A 5,860-nucleotide genomic window follows, 5' to 3' on the forward strand; every position below is an offset into this window, starting at 1 on the left:
TATTTTCTATCTAAAGTAGTATTTTCCACTTCATAAACTTTCACAGGCTGATGGTAACTGCATTGCCAGAGCCTATCTCATAGAGCTGGAAGGGACCCTGAAAAGTCATCAAGTCCAGCCCCCTGCCTTCACTAGCAGGACCAAGTACTGATTTTTGCCCCAGATCCCTAAGTGGCCCCCTTAAGGATTGAACTCACAACCCTGAGTTTAGCAGGCTAATGCGCAAACCACTGAGCTATCCCCCATCTTCAGACAACAACAGCCAGCCTGTTACATATGCAAAACTAAAATTACATATATCAAGGGCTTATGTGAAAATTGCTTTGAGTGTTAATTGTCCAAATGATTCAGCTTTATGAGAACCTTTCTTATGCAGTCAGGTATGTCTTATAGCTCCCAGCCTGACTAGAGAGCAAGCTGTGCTGTCTTCCCAGATGTTTGAAGATGATTTCCCCTCTCCCCTCCAAAAACAAGAAACCCTTAAGAAATTGTTGAATGAAGTAATTCATGCACAATAGTCGATTCTTTCATTCATTCCACTAAAAAGAAAAAAATCTTAACAGAATGCGTGGAAGTTTGTTTTGGCTCTTAATTACCGGAGCAGTTTGTCAGATTAATCGTGCCCAAGAAAGATAAAACAAAAGCCAGGTTTAAGACTCTCTGCCAAATATAATTTAGAAAGGGTCCAATGATCTCTGCGTTCAATGGATGTTGTTTACTTGCTGTGCTTGACAGGGGTGGCTCTAGCTTTTTTGCCGCCCCAAGCACGGCAGGCAGGCTGCCTTCGGCGGCTTGCCTGCGGGAGGTCCACCACTCCCGCGGCTTTGGCGTACCCGCCGCTGAATCCGCGGGACCGGCCGACCTCCCACAGGCAAGCCACCGAAGGCTGCCTGACTGCCGCCCTAGCAGGGACCGGCAGGGCGCCCCCTGCGGCTTGCCGGCCCAGGCACGCACTTGGAGCGCTGGTGCCTGGAGCCGCCGCTGGTGCTTGAGGCCACCTAACCCTCCAGCCCACCCTTTGCAACCAAAACTGTTGGTGGAAACAGCCATAATCACGTTCAGCCTAAACCCCTAGGTTCAAATACCCCCAAGCTTTATTTATGTTCTGATCTGCTGGAATTTTGCAGTAGACTTATGGGGCCGATCCTGAGCAGGAGTAAATCGGGGCAGTGCTTTTGAAGTCAGGGGAGCTCTGTTGAAGTAATGGAGTGATGCCAGTTTACCCCAGCTGTGGCTCTGGCTCCACATTTCTATAAAGGGCTGAACCAAAGCCCTGCATCTGAACAACAAAGCCCTGCATCTGAACATGCAGTGGAAATCCGCTCTTGCCCTCTAGTTGTAGAAGTGCTAAGTTGGGAAATCTAAAAGGGGAGATTTTCTAGACTGGTGGGGATAAAATATTTGAGAGCCACAGTTTTGTCTTCACGGAGTATGTCTACACTATGGAACCTATGCCAGCATACCTAAACCGGTATAGCCCCCTAGGATAGATGAACCTACACTGACAGAAGGCATTTTTCTGTTAATGTAGGAACTAGTTATATTCGTATAGAATCTGTGTGTAGACAAAGGCCTCGCTCATAGGACAGAATCCCTAGCCCCTGCATTTGCAATGTCTCAGGGCTGTCTACACTTATTAGCGCTGCAGCGGTGTAGCTGTGCCTCAGTAGTGCTTAGTGAAGATGCTTCTTATGTTGATGGAAGAGCTTCTCCCATCGGCACAGGTTCTCCACCTCCCTGTGCTATGTCAGCAGGAGAAGCCCTCCCAAGGACATAGCACTGACTACACTGGAAGCTCGGTCAGTATAGTGGTGTTGCTGAGGGGTGTGGATTTGCCCCACCCCTGAACGATGTAGTTATGCTGACATACGTTTGTAGTGTAGACCAGGGGTCATTAACCCTGTTAGTTGTGGCTTCCTGGGTGGCCTTATGAACCTGGGACATTCGGCTCACAATCCTTCTTTAAGGACTGTCTGGGTGTATCCAATATTTCTATGGAGGATTCCACCTACCTCAACAACTCTTCGTGATTGGCCATTGCATAGCCCCTCTGCAGAGCGATGAACTTGATTTGGTAAATGGGAGTCTATGGGGTCTATTCATAAACTTAGGTCGACCTAACGATATTGCTCAGGGCTGTGAAAAATCTCTCGCCCGAACTGTAAAACATTTTGAGAGTCAACCACCTGGGCGTACAATTCCTCTGTGATGAGAATTCTCTCTCTGCTTGCCGAGGTGCTGCTTCTATATTTCAAGTATGCTTCACAAATATTAGGAGGCTTTTCTCCTGGGAAATACTGTTTACTATAAATCAGGATTCTTTGATTTATAGGGAGACAATGGGGAATGGAGCAAATGCTCCAGAGATGGAATGGCAGCTTTTTTCATAATGATTTTGCCCAGAGTCGCCAAGGCAACCTCTTTGCTGGAAAATGCTCACCTCCAACACACTTTTCTTATACTTCTCCATGAAGTGCATCTTCTTTTAATCACAAAGGGCTTTATTGAGCAGACAGGATCTGCGTGAAAGGCAGCATGACAATAAAGCACAGGCTAGCAAAGGTCTCGCATCTGCAAAGGCAGCCATGGTGGTTTCCCTGTCCTCCGAGCTGGGTAAGGGCTGTGTTGGGTTCATGCAATTTCCCGAGCACATTATGCAGCTGGGTGGAGCCTCTCAAAGATGATTTTCTAGCTTCATTGGAATGAAAATTGTTATTTATTAATTAATTAACCCCTGTGAGTAGGAAGGGAGAGCAGAAGGTTCAAATTCTTATTTTAACACTGCTCATTGGCAGAGGAAATTGCCTTAGTGTTTTTAAGAGGGCTGTGTTCTGTTGGGCAAAGATTTGCATGTACCCTCTTGCATTTGTGTATGAAGTGTCTCTTTGTTCCTGACCAATACAGCCTGCGACTGGCTCCTCACCAGAGTATTTAGCCCTTTAGCTCTGTCTGTAAAAACTCTTGCTCTGAGCTCGTTGGTTCTTCATTCAGGCCTCTGTGCATGGTCATCATCACATGGGGGGGGGAAAGATTGCTCGAGCCCTGAGCGTCACTCACAGTACAATGGTCTGTGCCCCTTTGCCAGTCAGCAGCGAGATATAATCATCTGCTTGACTCTTCGCTTTCTGTGTTTGAAACTAAGTCGTGCTGGTGATGGACTGAATAGATGTTAGCTGAGCAGAGTTTCCGAGCCCATCACTGTATTTAAACATAATATTCAGGGAATATTAGAAAAAGTTATGGAGAGCCCCAGGCATCACGCTTCGGTTTATAAAACGAGAATTTATGAATGGAAAAGAAAGAGGATATAGGCACTATAAAGAATGTTGTTTGCAGTGTTGTCGTAGCCAAGTTGGTCCCAGGATATTAGAGAGACAAAGCAACAACTTCCTAAAGAAGAGCTCTGTGTGAGCTCAGAAGCGTATCTCTTTCACCAACAGAAGTTGGTCCAATACAAGCAATACAAAAAATCTTGTCACTGTAGAAGTGGCAGGAGGTACAGTTTAATAGAAAAACAATATAAAGTGCAATTTGGATTAAACTTGACCATTGTAAAAATGCCATTGATCACTTTATTCGGTGCTAGAGGGGGAACGGGTAATCTTTCCTGGTAACATAGAGCATAGTATTGGGTTGCATTTTGTCGGCATGTGTTAAATTGGGGAAGGATTCCAACTGATCCTGCTAGCAATTCCCTTGGGAGATTAGATTCTTTCTGTCTAACATACTGGAAAGCTGAAAGATCCGTTACACCTTGCTGATCATTATCCAGCCGTCAGGAAGTAGTGTACTTCCACTCAGCCAGCTCCGACAAGACCATCTGCGGGAGATTTTTTTTGGTTGTGTTTTTTTAGCTGAAATAGAAACATTCATCAAAAGCTTTCCTGGAAGCAGGTTGATTATTATAAGGTCTGGACCATTTTCTTATCCAATGCAGCCAGAACTTTCCACCCTAAGCCCCCGTCCCAGCCCTAGTGATAGAAGCAGTGTGACGTGCATCACATTCATGTATTAGATGTCTCTTCTGAATTAGCTCCGGGCTAGTGGGAAATCCAGAAGTTGCATTTATTCTGGAGAATAATACATTTTGCAGAGTTGAATTCTGTTGCTACAGGGGGCCACATGTTGTTGCAAAGAGCGGTTTTCAGTTCCTTTCCTTTTGATATTTTTCTTCTGCTTTGTTGTACAAGCCTGGGGTAAGCTTGTGAAAATCAGTGGGGTTAAAAAAGGGATGAATTTGGTCCAATGGACCTTTTATACAGTTCCTGGCATACAAGCCACAAACAAGGGGCCAGATTCTGTGTTGACTTACTCTCCCTGCAATCAGGGCCGGCTCCAGGCACCAGCACAGTAAGCTGGTGCTTGGGGCGGCCCATGGAAGGGGGCAGCACATCCAGGTCTTCAGCGGCGGGTCCCTCAGTCCCTCTCGGCGGGTCCCTCAGTCCCTTCCCTTCGCCGCTTGGGCTGGCAAAAAAGCTGGAGCCGGCCCTGCCTGCAATCTCTCTGGTTTCAGTACAAGTCAACACAGAATTTGGCTCCTTGTGCATCTCCAGGTGTAAATTAGGTACCATGAAGATGAGTGATATACTTCAGTCCTATGGGCAGGTACACCCATGGGTAGACGGGGCTTGGTTTGCACACTGGGCTTGCATGTCAACGGAGCATCCAATGGCTACTCTTTGGTAGGAACACTGTTCTTGCACTCTACCAGTCCTGCACTTAGTGGGCAGTGCCTGGAGGTGAATGTCTGGCTGAAGCTAGCGTCATCACACCTTCCTCACTGACTCAAGGGATGTTGCAACATATTGACACCCAGATCTTTCAGACACCACAGCCCACGGAGCGTGACTTCTCCACCTTACCCAGCACAGCTGTGCCTGTGAAGGGCCATCATTTGGCCCAATTAATGTATCCCATGGAGCGATGTGTTGGAGAGATAGGGTCTCAAAATAAGCAGAGGGCAAACAGAACATATGGTTATGTAATTTCAATAATGTGAACACTGAAGGAAACTAGATGGGCAGACAATACCAAAAATGCAGTTTCAAGTATCTGGGTTCCAGAATCTGGGAAAATGGAGGATGAAATTAGAGCTCAGATTAAAACATACCTGGCTCAAATGGAGAGAGAGAAGTGGTGTCGTATAGGGCAGGAAAATAGCAGTAAGACTGAAAAGGGAATGTCTATAAAATGGGGGTCTGTCCGTTTCAATGTCTGACCTTGTGTGTTGGGCAACAAAGAAGAAAGATGAGCAAATGATCTTTTCCACAGAGATGCCAATGCTGAGTTGGGTGTTGGTGGGTAAGCAAGAAAGACCACGTGAGGAAAGTGTATGTTAGAGACATGCTCCCAAGAACACCCATAAATGCAAAAATGGGGGTGTGCAGGCTCTGATGGTTTGGTCATGTGAAGTGCAGTCCTGAAAACTATGTGTGAAAGGGAGTGCAGCAGATCAAGACTGAAGGAAAAAGATAGAAGCTGACCCAAGAAGAAGTTATGGAAGGTCATAAAGGACGACATGTTAGCATGTGGTGTGATAGAGGAGGATATGGTATTGAATAGTGCACTTTGGAGAGAGAGACTCAAAGAGCAGACCACATTTGATGGGAATAATGAGGGGAAGATGAAGAAAATACCCATGAAATGCCTGTTAGATTCAGTGGGAGTCTTTCCATTAACCACACCAGTCGTTGCATTAAGCCACCTATTAAAGAAGACTTGCATAAAGAAGGCTAAAGTATGTCTCATTACAGATGCATCCTCCTATTAGCCTTTACTTAGGGATATTGCAAATTCACCTTGATATTTTACATCAGGCAGAAAGAACAAAGCAGACACCTTCAGACCTGGTATGGTTTGA

Source organism: Terrapene carolina, unplaced genomic scaffold, assembly GCF_002925995.2.
Source record: "Terrapene carolina triunguis isolate 2854851 unplaced genomic scaffold, T_m_triunguis-2.0 Scaffold62, whole genome shotgun sequence".
NCBI classification, from domain to species: Eukaryota; Metazoa; Chordata; order Testudines; family Emydidae; genus Terrapene; species Terrapene triunguis.